This window comes from Melanerpes formicivorus, unplaced genomic scaffold (assembly GCF_026170545.1).
Source record: "Melanerpes formicivorus ecotype bairdi unplaced genomic scaffold, bMelFor1.0.p_v2 SCAF_1, whole genome shotgun sequence".
In the NCBI taxonomy this organism is placed as follows: domain Eukaryota; kingdom Metazoa; phylum Chordata; class Aves; order Piciformes; family Picidae; genus Melanerpes; species Melanerpes formicivorus.
In genome coordinates this window covers 35,259,343-35,274,095 of record NW_027142353.1, presented here as the reverse complement: position 1 = coordinate 35,274,095, position 14,753 = coordinate 35,259,343, and positions in this window count along the sequence as shown.

Below are 14,753 nucleotides of genomic sequence, written 5' to 3'. Positions count from 1 at the left end.
AGATCACACAAGAACACATCAAGGCAGGTTTTGAATATCTCCAGAGAGGGAGGCTCCACAACCTCCCTGGGCAGCCTGTTCCAGTGTTCCATCACGCTCACTGTGAAAACATTTGTCCTCATGTTTACATGGAACTTCCTAAAGGACTCTCAAAGAACATCTCATCCACACCACACACACACACACCAGTAGTGAGCAGAGACAGCTTTAAATAGAAGACATTGCTTGAATGTCTCCAGGAATGGAGCCTCCACCACTTTTCTGGCTCAGGTTGTTAGTGTTTGCAATTGCACCCCAAAACCAGGATTTCTTTTGCCTAAAGTGTCAGAAAGGCTTGTTATGGGCAAGGTGGGGAAAAAACTCCCAACCCAGTTGAAGAAAAGATGCAGTCACATTTGCAAGATAGGCAGATCTCTATGGTGTTCATTTGGGTAGGAAAAAAAAAAAAAAAAAAGCTTTATTTTTAAAGTAAGCAATGCAGGAGACCTGATGTATCCTTTCTGTTGTGAATGATGATAGGCTCCAGGCAGTCAGAGCAGGCATCGTGAGTCTGTAGTCAGGGCAAGCATCAGAAATCCCCTAAAACCCATCAGCTGCATTCCCTGTAAGTGCAACCCAGCACTAACATGACCTAAAATCCCAGTTTAACAAACCTTGGCTGCTCACTCTGGAGATTCCCAGCCCATTTCCCACCATGGAAGCCAAAATAGTGGCTGCTATAGCTGACAAAATCAGTTTGGCTGGACCTGCAAGCACAGGATGTTTTCTCCATTTGGCTAGGGGATGCTTGTCCGTGTGAGAATTTTGGAAACATCTTCCTTTGCAAAGCTCAGGACGTGTCTCCTGTTTAAGTGTAGGGATCTCCCAGTGCAGAGTGATTGCAAAGGCCTGTTATGCAGGGCAAAAGAAATAAAATAAATGCTTAAAATCTTGGAGATTCATGGCTTTGGTGAACTTCAGGCATGCATTAGCTGCTTAAGAGATGGTTGGCCAAGGCAGTCCCTAGAAACATCTGCTACATCAAAGAGGTTTACTTGAATCCAACATTCCCTTCTCCCCAAGCTGTTGACCACATATCTCTGTAAAAGGAATGAGAAATGAATATTTTGAGGAGCTGAGGTAGGAGTTTGTTCTGATCTTTCTCATACCAATGTTGTACCTCTTGGTCCCCATCAGCCCCAGGCACCACCACAGTGAAGCTACTCTGATGACACAAGTCCTCACTCCATCACTATATCATTTCTTCATGCTTTATTGTGGAGGAGGATTTTATGGAGGCATCTCTGTGTTTTGCCACTCCTCCTCACCCTTTCCCTTCTCAGCAGCATGCCATGCAGAAGACATCACCACCCTCCAGATGTATTTCTGATCATACAAGCCTCCAAACCCACACATCCATCCCTTAGAGCAGCTCCAAAATCAGAGGTATGTAACACCCAACACCATGATGCCAACTCTCTTCAATACCCTCCAGTTCTAGGGGCAAAACTTGCCTCACACTGAACAGACCAGTCACTGCTGGTTCAGACACATCACAGAACTATAGTGGTTGGAAGTGATCTCTGGAGATCATCTAGTCCAAATCCCCTGCCAGAGCAGTTTCACACAGAGCAGGTTGCATAGGATGGCACCCAGTTGCATTTTGAATGGTGCCAGAGGTGAAGACCACCTCTCTGGACAGATATCATCAAAGTAGAAAAGTTCCTCCTGAAGTTTAGATGGAACTTCCTGTGTTGAAGCCGGTGCCCATTACCTTCTTCTCTGACACTGGACACCACTGAAAAAATGACTGGCCCCATCCTCCTGACACCCTTTAAGCACTTACAAGCAGTCAGTCTCCTCGAGGTTTTAGACTTTTCAAAGCCCCAGGTCCCTCAGCTTTTCCTCATAAGAGATCTTCTAAACCCCTCATCATCTTTGTAGCCCTTTGGTGTAGGCTCTGAAGGGAGGTTGTAGCCAGGTGGGGGTTGGTCTCTTTTCCCAGGCAACCACCAACAGAACAAGAGGACACAGTCTCGAGCTGCACCAGGGGAGGTTTAGGCTGGGTGTTAGGAAGAAATTCTTCATAGAGAGAGTGATTGCCCATCGGAATGGGCTGCCTGGGGAGGAGGTGGAATTGCCATCATTGGGAGTGTTTAGGAGGAGACTTGATAGGGTGCTTGGTGCCATGGTTTAGTTGATAAGATGGTGTTGGGTGATAGGTTGGACCTAATGATCTCGAAGTTCTTTTCCAACCTGGTTAATTCTGTTCTGTTCTATTCTCTTCTCTCAAGCAGTTCCCTGTCCTCCTTAAATGCTAGTCAGAAACAGCTCTCCCCTCCAACTCATAGCACAGCTGGAAAAAGAAGAGACCAGTCTGCTTCTCCATCTTATTTTCCCTTTATTATAAGCTTGTTTTTCTGGGCTCCTCCACCCTCATCCTAATATCCTCAATCCCTTCCTCGCCTCTGGCTCTTTTGTATTTCCCTAGCAGCCTGCTGACACACCTCTTGAACTTATTTATAGTCTTATTTATAGCACAGCTTCAGCCACCTCACTTGTTAACCTATTCCAGATGTTTATTCCCCTTTGTGCGAAATCAGGCTGTGTGAGCTCGTCTCTATCCCTGGGGCCTTTTCATTTCAGATGGTGGCCCCAGCTGCCCTGCCCTTCACATGAGACCTGATTTTCGCTCCAGCAAACAAAAGAGCAGCTCAGAAATGGTCCAGGATGATGAGATAAATATGCCAGCTTTGTGGCACCCCTAATAAAGATGAGTGTCCACAGCATGTCCTCTGCAACCTGTGTAGCAGGTTTTTACTCCTAAGAGCATCTCAATGGGAAGAAAGTGGACCAGACTCAGCTGTATCCAGAGGGATTCAGAGAATGGGAAGTAGCTCTCACTGGGGATTCATCCTCAGCTTTTGCTTCATTAAGTTCACAGCACTGCTAGCAAACTCTGCTCTTAACTTTACCCATCCTCTGCTGTCTCATCCCTGGGGATGCTGTGATCCAACATCTTAACTCATTTTGGAGTCATCACTGTTTCTGGTGACACACAGATGACCAGTGCCCCAAGCACAGTTTCTCATCCCAGATCACAGGGATGAGCTTCCCAAAAGCACCCAGATTGAGTGGTATTTCCTAGAGTTGCAAGTGTCTGAACCTCCAGATCTATCTAAGCTGAAAGATAAGCAACCTCCAGGTACCACCTCTGAAGTCTTTTCCAACCTGGTTTATTCAGTGATACCACCACCCAAATGACCAGCAGCAATTCATGCTAAAAGGTGGGCCATTATTCCAAGCAATGAAATTTTTTATGATGAAAGTGTTGAAAGACTGACCCAGGCTGCCCACAGAAGTGGTGGATCCCTGGAAGTATTCCAGGTCAGTTTGGACTGGGCTCTGAACAATCTTTTCTAGTTGAAGGTTCTTGCTGCATGAGGGTTGGAATAAACCTCTAAAGGTCTCTTCCAACACAAACCATTCTGTGACTAAGGTTTTACCAGCTCTCCATTTCACTTCAGTTGTCAGCAGGGTAGGATGCTAAACCTCTCACGTTACTCCTTCATGGTCAGGGGTTGGTGGCTGTGTGACAGGGTTAATTCACACACGGGGCCCCATTAAAAGGCCACCATGGAAGCACATCTGCCCTTCCCTCCTTGTCTGCAAGCCCAGCTGCAGGCAAGCAGAGCTCTGCTCTGTAGAGTAGCCCCTGATATGCCATAAATGTGTGAAATAAGAGTTTTCTTGGGGGACCATCAGTGATTGCAGCCAGTGCTGTAAGCCCAAGGTGCCTCAGAAACACAACAGGTCCACGTTCATCATGAGAGCAGCTTTAGAGGCAAGCAAGCTAATACTGTGCTGGATGTCTCCTTGCTGTATTCTGCTCTTTATGCTCAGTTCTCTCCTCTCCTCCCCTCAGCTAGCAGCAATAAGTCATCCTGGAAACCACCAGCCAGAGCCTGCCAGCACCCGCTTTGCTTCCTAGCAGCTTTTTCCAATCCCCTGCACAGGGCACTTTACTCTTCCTCCTCCTGCCTTGCAAGGAATATGTTGATAGGACTTTTCCTAACACCTCCTTGCCGTCTGCATCCCTCATGCCCTAAAGCCACTCTGTTGTAAATGCCAGCATCTCACAGCCAGCCTCTCCTCCCCTAACTGCTCCAGCAGCTGCTCGCTCTCTCTTTTTTCATGGTGCCAGCTTTTGTTCTCTTCAATGCATGACTGAGAAACACCCTGTACTTTTCCAGCCTCATTGCATCCCTTCCCCAGCAATTGCAGAGGCCTTCAGAGCAGGCTGTCAGCAATCCCCTTTTTCTCTTATTTCCTCTTCCAAAAAGAAAAATTTTTCCCATGGTGAATTTCATAATACTGGTGACTCTTATGCAAAATGAACCAACAAACACCTCCCCCCTCCCCAAGGCTCGAACTAAATGATAAAAGTCAGTTTTGCCCACCAGAAAGCATCAAAACAAGCACATGTTCACTTTTGCTTTCTTCTTTGCTAGGTTTTTCAGGTCAGCATTAGGCAGGGAAAAAAAAAACCTCAGGCTGACAGTAATATCTCCAAGGCAATTCAAGAGTCTCCCCAGGGAAGCAGCAGGAGTCTCATTATTTTATATTCTCCCAGACAGAATACTAAATTTGGGGAAAAGCCTACCCCGACCTTTGCAATAAGAAAGGAAACTTCTCAAATTGCTCTCCAAAGCCCTCCGATTCCTGTTTCATTACCTCGGCATGAGCATTCCCAGGCGTCTTTTTTTTAATCCCTGTTGATCAAGAGGGGCAAGGCTCAGCACATCTCTGGCCAAAAGGCTCGTTCAATATTATGAGCAAGTCTTAATATGAGCAGAGGGAAGGGAAAGTACTCACTCTGCAAATTCACTTCACCTTTTCTGCTGTAAAGCATGCTGGATTTTAATGATTTCTCTTTACCAGGAACCTCAGATTAGCTTTAAAGCATTTAGCAGTAATTCATTTTCTTCTTTTTTCTTTCTTTTCTTGCTTTTTTCCTTTTTTTTTTTCCTTTTTTTTTTTCCTTTGTTAACTGTGAAACAACAGAAAAAAAAAAAAAAGGGGAAAAAAACCCTCACAAGCCTGCAAGCTTTGAGTCAGAAAGCAGACAAGATTGCAAGGTCTCATTTTTCTGGAAAACCGCTGTGCCGGCAAGGCTAGAGAGAGATTGTTCAGATACAAAGAAGGGGAGAAACAAAGAAGAAGAAGAAAAAAAAAAAATATCAGATCCAAATATATCTGTAGATAAATATTTCACGCTCCTTTCAAAGAGCTGGGTGGGATCAGCCAAGCAACCGAGAGTCCTACGCTGTGCGAGGCTGCCATCTTCTGGGGAGGGCAGCCCCAGTGCCAGGACATCCACTACGATTCTTGGAATCACTTTGGTTGGAAAAGACCTTTCAGATCATCAAATCCAACTGTTAAATGAGTTAGGTTTGATATCTTAACCCTGGAAAATATTGCTTCCCAGAGAAAAAGTATTGACACTGTGTTCCAGATCATCCTCATAGGTAAACTCAGGAAATTTGGGTTAGACGAGTAGGATTGAGAACAGGCAGAATCAGAGCATCACAGAATTCACAGAATCACCAAGATTGGAAGAAACCTCAAAGATCAAGTCCAACCTGTCACCACAGACCTCATGACTATTAAACCATGGCACCACGTGCCACATCCAATCCCCTCTTGAACCAAGGGCCCATCTTGAGCCAAGGGCTCAGGTCCAGCCAACATGGATTTAGGAGGGGCAGGTCCTGCCTGATCTCCTTCTATGATCAGGTTACCCATCTGGTGGACATGGGGAGGCCTGTGGATGTGGTCTACCTGGACTTCAGCAAGGCCTTTGACACCGTCCCCCACAGCAAACTGCTGGCTAAGCTGTCAGCTCAAGGCTTGGACCACAACACTCTGTGCTGGGTTAGGAACCAGCTGGAGGGCCGAGCCCAGAGAGTGGTAGTGAATGGTGCCATATCCAGCTGGCAGCCAGTCACCAGTGGCGTCCCCCAGGGATCAGTGCTGGGCCCCATCCTCTTTAACATCTTCATTGATGATCTGGATGAGGGCATTGAGTCAATCATCAGCAAATTTGCAGATGACAACAAGCTAGGGGCAGATGTTAGTCAGTTAGAGGGTGGAAGGGCTCTGCAGAGGGACCTCGACCAACTGCACAGATGGGCAGAGTCCAATGGGATGGCATTCAACAAGTCCAAGTGCCAGGTGCTGCACTTTGGCCACGGCAACCCCATGCAGAGCTACAGGATGGGGTCAGAGTGGCTGGAGAGCACCAAAACAGAGAGGGACCTGGGGGTGCTGATTGACAGCTGCCTAAACACGAGCCAGCAGTGTGCCCAGGTGGCCAAGAAGGCCAATGACATCCTGGCCTGCATTAAGAATAGTGTGGCCAGCAGGAGCTGGGAGGTCATTGTGCCCCTGTACTCTGCATTGGTTAGGCCACACCTTGAGTCCTGTGTCCACTTCTGGGCCCCTCAGTTTAAGAAGGACATCAAGACACTTGAACATGTCCAGAGAAGGCAACAAGGCTGGGGAGAGGCCTTGAGCACAGCCCTATGAGGAGAGGCTGAGGGAGCTGGGATTGTTTAGCCTGGAGAGGAGGAGGCTCAGGGGTGACCTCATTGCTCTCTACAACTACCTGAAGGGTGGTTGTAGCCAGGAAGGGGTTGGTCTCTTCTCCCAGGCAACCAGCACCAGTCACTATCCCTGAAGGTGTTCAAGAGGAGATTGGACGTGGCACTTGGTGCCATGGTCTAGTCATGAGGTCTGTGGTGACAGGTTGGACTCGATGATCCCCGAGGTCTCTTCCAACCTTGGCGATACTGTGATACTGTGAACACCTCCAGGGACAGTGATTCCAGCACCTCCCTGGGCAGCCCATTCCAATGGCTAAAACTCTCACTGTGAAGAACATTCTCCTCACCTTGAACCTAAACTTCCCCTGGCACAGCTTAGGACTGTGTCCTCTTGTTCTGGTGCTGGTTGCTTGAGAGAAGAGACCAACTCCCTCCTGGCTACAACCCCCCTTCAGCCAGTTGTAGATGGCAATAAAGTCTCCCCTGAGCCTCCTCTTCTCCAGGCTAAACAACCTCAGCTCCCTCAGCCTCTCCTCACAGGACTTGTGCTCAAGGCCTCTCCCCAGCCTCATTGCCCTTCTCTGGACATGTTTAAGTGTTTCAATGTCCTTTTTAAACTGAGGGCCCCAAAACTGAATTGTTTCAGTTGGAAAAGACCTCTAAGATTACCAAGTCCAACTGTTGACATACCACCATGGCCATTAAACCATGTCACAAATTGCTACATCTACACAATTTTTTTAATACCTCCAGGGATGGTGACTCCACCACCTCCCTGGACAACCTATTCCAATGTCTGACCTCTCTTTCAACGAAGAAATTTTTCCTAATGTCCAACCTAAACTTCCCCTGCCACAATCTCAGGCCATTTCCTCTTGTTCTGTCACCTGATACTAGGGAGATGAGACCAACCCCTGACTCACTCCAACCTGCTTTCAGGGAGAGAGCAATGAGGTCTCCCCTCAGCCTCATTTTCCCCAAACTAAACAACCCCATTTCCCTCAGTTGCTCCTCACAAGACTTGTTCTCTAAATAGCAGTGCTCAGAGGGTTGTGATCAGTGGTATAGGATCTAGTTGGAAGCCTGTAACTAGTGGTGTTCCCCAGGAGTCAGTACTGGGTCCAGTCTCATTTAGCATTTTAATCAGTGATCTGGATGAAGGGCTGGAGTCTACTCTTAACAAGTTTGCTGGTGATTCAAAACTGGGAGGAGCAGCTGACACAACAAAAAATATATAAAGCTATACTCAGCTTAGCAAAAATGCAGCAGTCACAATATCCAGGAAGGCAGTCCTCAAGAACAGGAAAAGAAAGAAGATGAGAAAGAAAGCCAGTAAAAGACCCAAACAAAAACCTCCTCTCTCCTTAACAAACCTCCCCTTTTATACTGAGTGTGATGCTCATGGTCTGATACACACCTGTAGCCAACCCAAGTCAGCTCTCCTGGCTGACTCAGAGCTAACAGCCTGCAGCCTACGTCTGGCCTGGGATTGTGTTACAGAAAAGCCAGGACACCTGGACAGGTTCAGGAGTTGGGTCAAGGGGAATGCAATGAAGTTCAACACGGTCAAGTGTAGTCCTGCACCTGGTGAGGAATAACTCTCTGCACCAGTACAGGTGAGGGGTTCACCTGCTGGAAAGCAGCTCCACAGAGAAGGACCTGGGAGTGCTGATGAAGAAGTATAAGTGCATTTGTATGTAACTGCATCTCAAAATACTGCATTTCGATATCTGAAGGGCACCTACAAGAAGGCTGGGGAAGGACTGTTTAGAAGGGCTTGTAGTGAAGGGGCAATGTTTTTAAACTGGAACAAGGTAGATCTAGGTTGGACATTAGAATGAAGTTCTTTACAATGAGAGCAAAGAAATACTGGAACAGGTTGCCCAGGGATGTGGTTGAGGCCCCATGCCTGGAGACATTCACAGTCAGACTTGATGTAGCCTTCAGCTACCTGATCTAGTTGGAGGTGTCCCTGATGTCTGCAGGGGGGGGTTGGACAAGATAACCCCTGAGGGTTCCTTCCAATTCAATGTATTCTGTGAATCTCTGAACCAATGTGAGCCAGCAATGTGCTTTCTGTAGCCAAGGCCAGTGGTATTCCGGCATGCATTAAGATTGTTGCCAGTATGTTGAGGGAGGTTTTCCTTCCCTTCTACTCTGCCCTAGTGAGGCCATATCTGGAGTATTGTGTCCAGTTCTGGACTCCCCAGCTCAAGAGAGACATTGGGGAGATACAAAAATGCTGAGGGGACTGAAGCCTCTCTCTGAGGAGGAAAGGCTGAAAGACCTGGACCTCTTTAGCCTGGAAGAGACTGAGAGGTTAACTTCTTAGTGTTTATCAATATCTAAAGAGCAGGGTCAAATGATGGCTCCAGTCTCTTTTCAGTGGTGCCCAGAGAGAGCACAAGGGGCAACAGGCACAAACTGGAACATACTAAGCTCCATCTGAACATTAGGAAATTTTTTTCATTGTGGGTTCTGGAGCACTGCAACAGGCTGCCCACAGAGGCTGTGGGGCCCCCTTCTCTGAAGACATTCCAAACCTGCTGGGACATAATCCTATGCAATGTGCTCTACGTACCCCTGCTTGAGCAGGAGGGTTGGACTAGATGATGACTAGAGGTCCCTTCCAACCTCTAATATTCTGTGACTGTTATTAGGTTCAGTTCAGTAAATGGTCCCAAATGAAACCAAGTCAGCCTGGAAGATGCCCATTCACTTCATGATCTGCTCTAAGGAAACCTGCTTTAGCGCAGAGGTTGGACTAGATGATCTCCAGAGGCTCCTTCCAACTCCTACCATTCTGTGATTCTGTGAATTGATGCCTCTATCTCCAGCTTTTGCCAAGAGTGGAGAGCAGAATCCAAAGAGCAGAGTGGGTATACACACACTTTTGTTTACAAGGACTTGATGAGGCAATGTGGATAACTGGGGCATGCTGCATTTCAGCAAGCAAACTACGCACTTCTCTATTTATTGCATCTGCTGGTCTTTTATTACAATGGTATTTCCCTCCACTACGGTGCCACCAGCCCATTTTCAGTTACATCTGATTTGTCCCTTTCCCAGGAGCCTCCTGATGGCACCACAGAGGTGGAAATCAAGGATATAGCAGGTTTGGCTGGGTGAGCAATGGGCTATGGGAGAGAAGAGATAAGGGATGTGTGCTATTCAGCTGCCTTGACCAGGTAACTCCTGATGTCCTTTGGATGCTCTGACTCCACCTGCATGTGTCAGAAAATCTCTGTGCTGGTGGAGGCTGGCTGCAGCTGTTTCTCACAGGGATGAGGCTAGTACGAGGGCTCTTACCATGGTCCTGTGCAGCAGGCAAGCTTAGGTTTTGGCAGTAGTGGTGTTACCCTTGGCAGAGAGCAACCTGGATGCTGATCTGGTTTAGGAGCATAAAGGCACGGGTTTAGTACAGGAACAGAGTCTTTCTGTGCTGCACTTAGAGAACTATTAAAGGGGGAAGATGCCCCTGGGAGTAAAAGATGCCCAAGGCCAAGAGCAGAAGAGAACCACTTGGTCATCTAGGTCCCCCTTCTGCATGTCACAGGTGCAACATCTTCCCATACATGGCCTATATTAAGTCAAATTAGAGCAAAGTATTTAATCCTAATGCATGGTACAGATGGAAGCCAGGGTAGATGAAGGTGCAGAAAGTCTGTTAGGAGGTCAAAAGCAGCCTGATACCTCGCTGCAAAAGACAGAAAATCTCATAGGCCCCAAATGTCCTAAAAAAGTGGGAAAATATCCAAGTTGCACACTCATAGGCTGTTGGCTGCTGCCAGACTGAACTGCACAGGCACAACATGAATGGGATGCTGCAAGGGGTCAACCTGGAAGTAGTAGCATGAAATGCCACCACATCCTGCAAATATGTTTCTTCTTCCTTCCAAGGAGTTTTACTCAATAGGAGCAGCCCCCTGTAATCACCCTGAAACTGCTAACAGCTCTCTGGGTTTCAGAGAGAAGAATTAAAAACAAATTAGAGGTAATGAGCTCTTAAATTGCTTCTGAATCCACTGTGTGGATGAGAGTTTTGGTGGATATGGATAACAAAATTGAGCAGGATCCAGGGCATGCAGGAGGGTGGTATGGAATTTAAGAATATTTTGAAGCTTCCCACTGAATATCAAATGTGATGCAGCTACCCTTTTCTCACTGAAAACAGTAGTAAGAAACTCACCCAAAGCTGAAGCCAAGAATCCGATTCAGCCTGAAGAAATGCTGTTCTCCCCCACATGAACTGTGCCAGCACCACATTAGCTGACTTCTGTTATTAGTTACTTCTTCCCTTCTTCTGGAATAGTTATATATAGTTACTCTTCTGTTATTAGTTACTCCAGGCCTAAATGGTTGCAGATGATCTGCAGAAAGAGACATAAGGTGATGGGAACTGAGGGGCCCTTCAGTTCTCTCCATCCTTTTCTGCATAGTAGTACTGAGTTTGTTGTCAAGGCTTACAAGAATGACTTATAGGATGTGGGACAGGCTTTTTTTGTGGGGGTCAGGTACCCCATGGATGGGCTGCCCAGGAATGGGGCTGCATTTAGCTATGCAGATGAACATCAGTGTGGACACTCTGCACCAAAACTCCACAAGTTCAGCTGTCAATGTCAAAGGACAAGGTGGTGGGGCACATCTTGCTGTTAGCAGATGGCTAAAGCTTATCTGTCTAAATTCATTTACTAATCAAAATCAACAGTTTATGTGTTTTGGAAGGTGAAAACAGCAGAAATCAGTATTTAGAAGCAGGACAGGATGAACCCTAAGCCACTTAGCACAAACTTGTTTGCAATGTGCTACTAATCCCCTCCTATCCTGTCTTCATTAACCTCGTGTACACTGTACCTGTGCAACCGATAACGCGGCAGTGTTTGGGAAGCAGCTTTCAAACAGCCTCCCTTCCCCACTCAGGGATCCCATCCAGTAATGTTCTAAAGCATGTCTTGTATCTCAGTGGAAGGGTTTTTTTGTCCTAAACTTTTATGGAAACAAAGTAAGCCACCTTGCTGGGAAATGTAGTCTTTGCCAATGTCTACAGCAGTCACCTCTGTGTAGTGGTTAGAACGTCCCACTCTCAGCCAAGCCCTGACTTCATGCACAACGGTCACCCTCACCAACTTTCCCAGGTCATCTCTGCTGCTGGCTCTGACTGAACACTTGCATGAGTGAATTTATCCTCCTGAAAACCAGCTCATGAGCAGAGGAGCCAGGACAGCCTGGCAAAAGGGAAGAGATTAATCATGTCTTCAGGCTTCCTACAGAGGTGCCCCAGCCCATCAGTGTTTAAGAAGTTTTTTGGACAATGTCCTTAGCAGTATGTTTTCAGTTTTGGTCAGCAGTGAAGTGGTCAGGCATTTGGACTTGATGATTATTGTAGGTCACTTAAAATTAATACTTTAAATTATCTCCTTTCTCCTCTTTGGTCTTCTTCCCTTCCCTTCCCTTCCCTTCCATTCCCTTCCATTCCCTTCCCTAGAATACAGCTCCAAAGTAGTGACCATAAACAACTTTCAAGCATAAGGCCACCTTAACCTTAAACTTGCCACACACTCATTCAGCTCAGAATCAGACCTGCAGGTGAAACCCAGGGCAAGTAAAGTGGAACACCACTCCTTGCTTTGATGATCCCATTGACTCAGCTGGGAAGGGAACAAACTTGTGCCCCTAACTGTTTCTTTTATGAAAGGAGGGCTGCAGCATCCCTTTACAACCTCACCAGTTTACTTTCTTTCCTTAAAAAAAAAAAAGACTGCAGCTTTCAGGCTTCCTTTTAACGGAGAATCTAGAACCCTATGCAACACTACAGATTTGGGGCAGAGGGGCTGGAAAGCTGTCAGTAGAAAATGGCCTAGGGGTATTGGCAGAAATCTAGCTAAATATGAACCAGTAGTTTGCCCAGGTGTGGCAGTACATCCAAATCCTCTCCCCTCCCTTCTCACAAAAACAGGATGGGGGGAAACAGGGAAGCTGGGATGAAGGGAGAGAGAGGAGACAATTCCTCCTCCTCCCAGGCCTGTAGATCAGTGGGTTCACCTGGGCCCTTTCCCCAAGCCACATGTCCTGCCAGGCACAGACCCCATCCAGGGCCAAGTCTGGGCATGTTTTGGTCAAGTCTGGGCATGTCTAAGTAGACAACTGATGGTTATCCAATTCTGGTCTTTTTCAGCTTGGGATATGCTTAAAGATAACACAAAAATTATCTGGCTGAATTAAAACAGATGAGCTACAGAGAGCACAAGGCTCTTCTCCTGGGTTTTTGCCATATACTCACATGGATTATAAGCAGCAGCAGTTCAGAAGGATTCACCAATAAAAAGAGACAAAAGAGAAATTCCCACAATTGGCAAACATCATTATGACTAATTGATACATTCCTAAAGTCTCCAGGAAATTCCTACCTTTTATTAGCAGGGATAACATCCTTGTTTTGGATTTATCTTCTTCTAAATACTGCTCTCAAACCATTTGTAACCATTCCTGTTGTGAAGATAATTCCTCAACCGAATACCAAACCTTTTATAACCTTTATAACTTTTGTATGTAGTTACGTGGGAGGCAGAGCCAAATTAATAAATAATTCATACTTTCATTAATTTCTCACCATATTACCCTTTATTCATAACACCAGATGGCCATGAAGACCAACAGCATAGTGGCTTATATCAGAAAAAATGTGACCAGCAGGACCAGGGAAGTCATCATGTCTCTATACTTGGCACCAGTGAGGCCGAACCTCAAATACTGGGCTCAGTTTTGAACCCTTCAGTACAAGAAAAACATTGAGGTGCTGGAGCATGTCCAGAGAAGGACAACAAAGCTGGTAAATGGTCTAGAGCAAAAGTCTTCTGAGGATCAGTTGAGGGAACTGGGGTTGTTCAGCCTGGAGAAAAGGAGGGGAGACCTGAAAGGAGGTATAAGTGAGGTGGTGGTTGGTCTCTTCTGCCAAGTAACAAATGATAGACCAAGAACAAAACAGCCTCAAGGTGTGCCAGGGGAGATTTAGTGGAATTTTAGGACAACAGTTTTCACTCAAAAGGGTTATCAAGCCTTGAAACAGCCTGCCCAGAGAAATCCCATCCCCAGGGTTATTTAAAAGGTGTGTAGATGTAGTGTGGAGGGACATAGTTCAGTGCTCACCTACTAGTGTTTGGTTAATGATCAGACTTGATGATCTGAAAGGTCTCTTCCAAGCAATATAGTTCTATGTTTCTATGATTCTAAGGTTTGTGTTGTCATCCCAAGGAATGGCCAAGGGCTCGGGTCCAGCCAAAATGGATTTAGGAGGGGCATGTCCTGCCTCTCCAACCTGATCTCCTTCTATGATCAGGTTACCCGTTTGGTGGATGTGGGGAGGCCTGTGGATGTGGTCTACCTGGACTTCAGCAAGGCCTTTGATACCATTCCCCACAGCAAACTGCTGGCTAAGCTGTCAGCTCAAGGCTTGGACCACAACACTCTGTGCTGGGTTAGGAACCGGCTGGAGGGCCGAGCCCAGAGAGTGGTGATGAATGGTGCCACATCCAGCTGGTGGTGTCCCCCAGTGGTGTCCCCCAGGGATCAGTGCTGGGCCCCATCCTCTTTAACATCTTCATTGATGATCTGGATGAAGGGATTGAGTCAGTCATGAGCAAATTTGCAGATGACACCAAGTTAGGGGCAGATGTTAGTCAGAGGGTGGAAGGGCTCTGCAGAGGGACCTCAACCGACTGGACAGATGGGCGGAGACCAATGGGATAGCATTCAATAGGTCCAAGTGCCGAGTGCTGCACTTTGGCTATGGCAATCCCATGCAGAGCTACAGGATGGGGTCAGAGTGGCTGGAGAGCTGCCAAACGGAGAGGGACCTGGGGGTGCTGATCGACAGCTGCCTGAATATGAGCCAGCAGTGTCCCCAGGTGACCAGGAGGGCCAATGGTATCCTGGCCTGCATTAGGAATAGTGTGGCCAGCAGGAGCAGGGAAGTCATTGTGCCCCTGTACTCTGCATTGGTTAAGCTGCAACTTGAGTCCTGTGTCCAGTTCTGGGCCCCTCAGTTTAAGGACATTGAGACACTTGAACGTGTCCAGAGAAGGCAACAAGACTGGTGAGAGGCCTTGAGCACAGCCCTATGAGGAGAGGCTGAGGGAGCTGGGATTGTTTAGCCTGGAGAAGAGGAGGCTC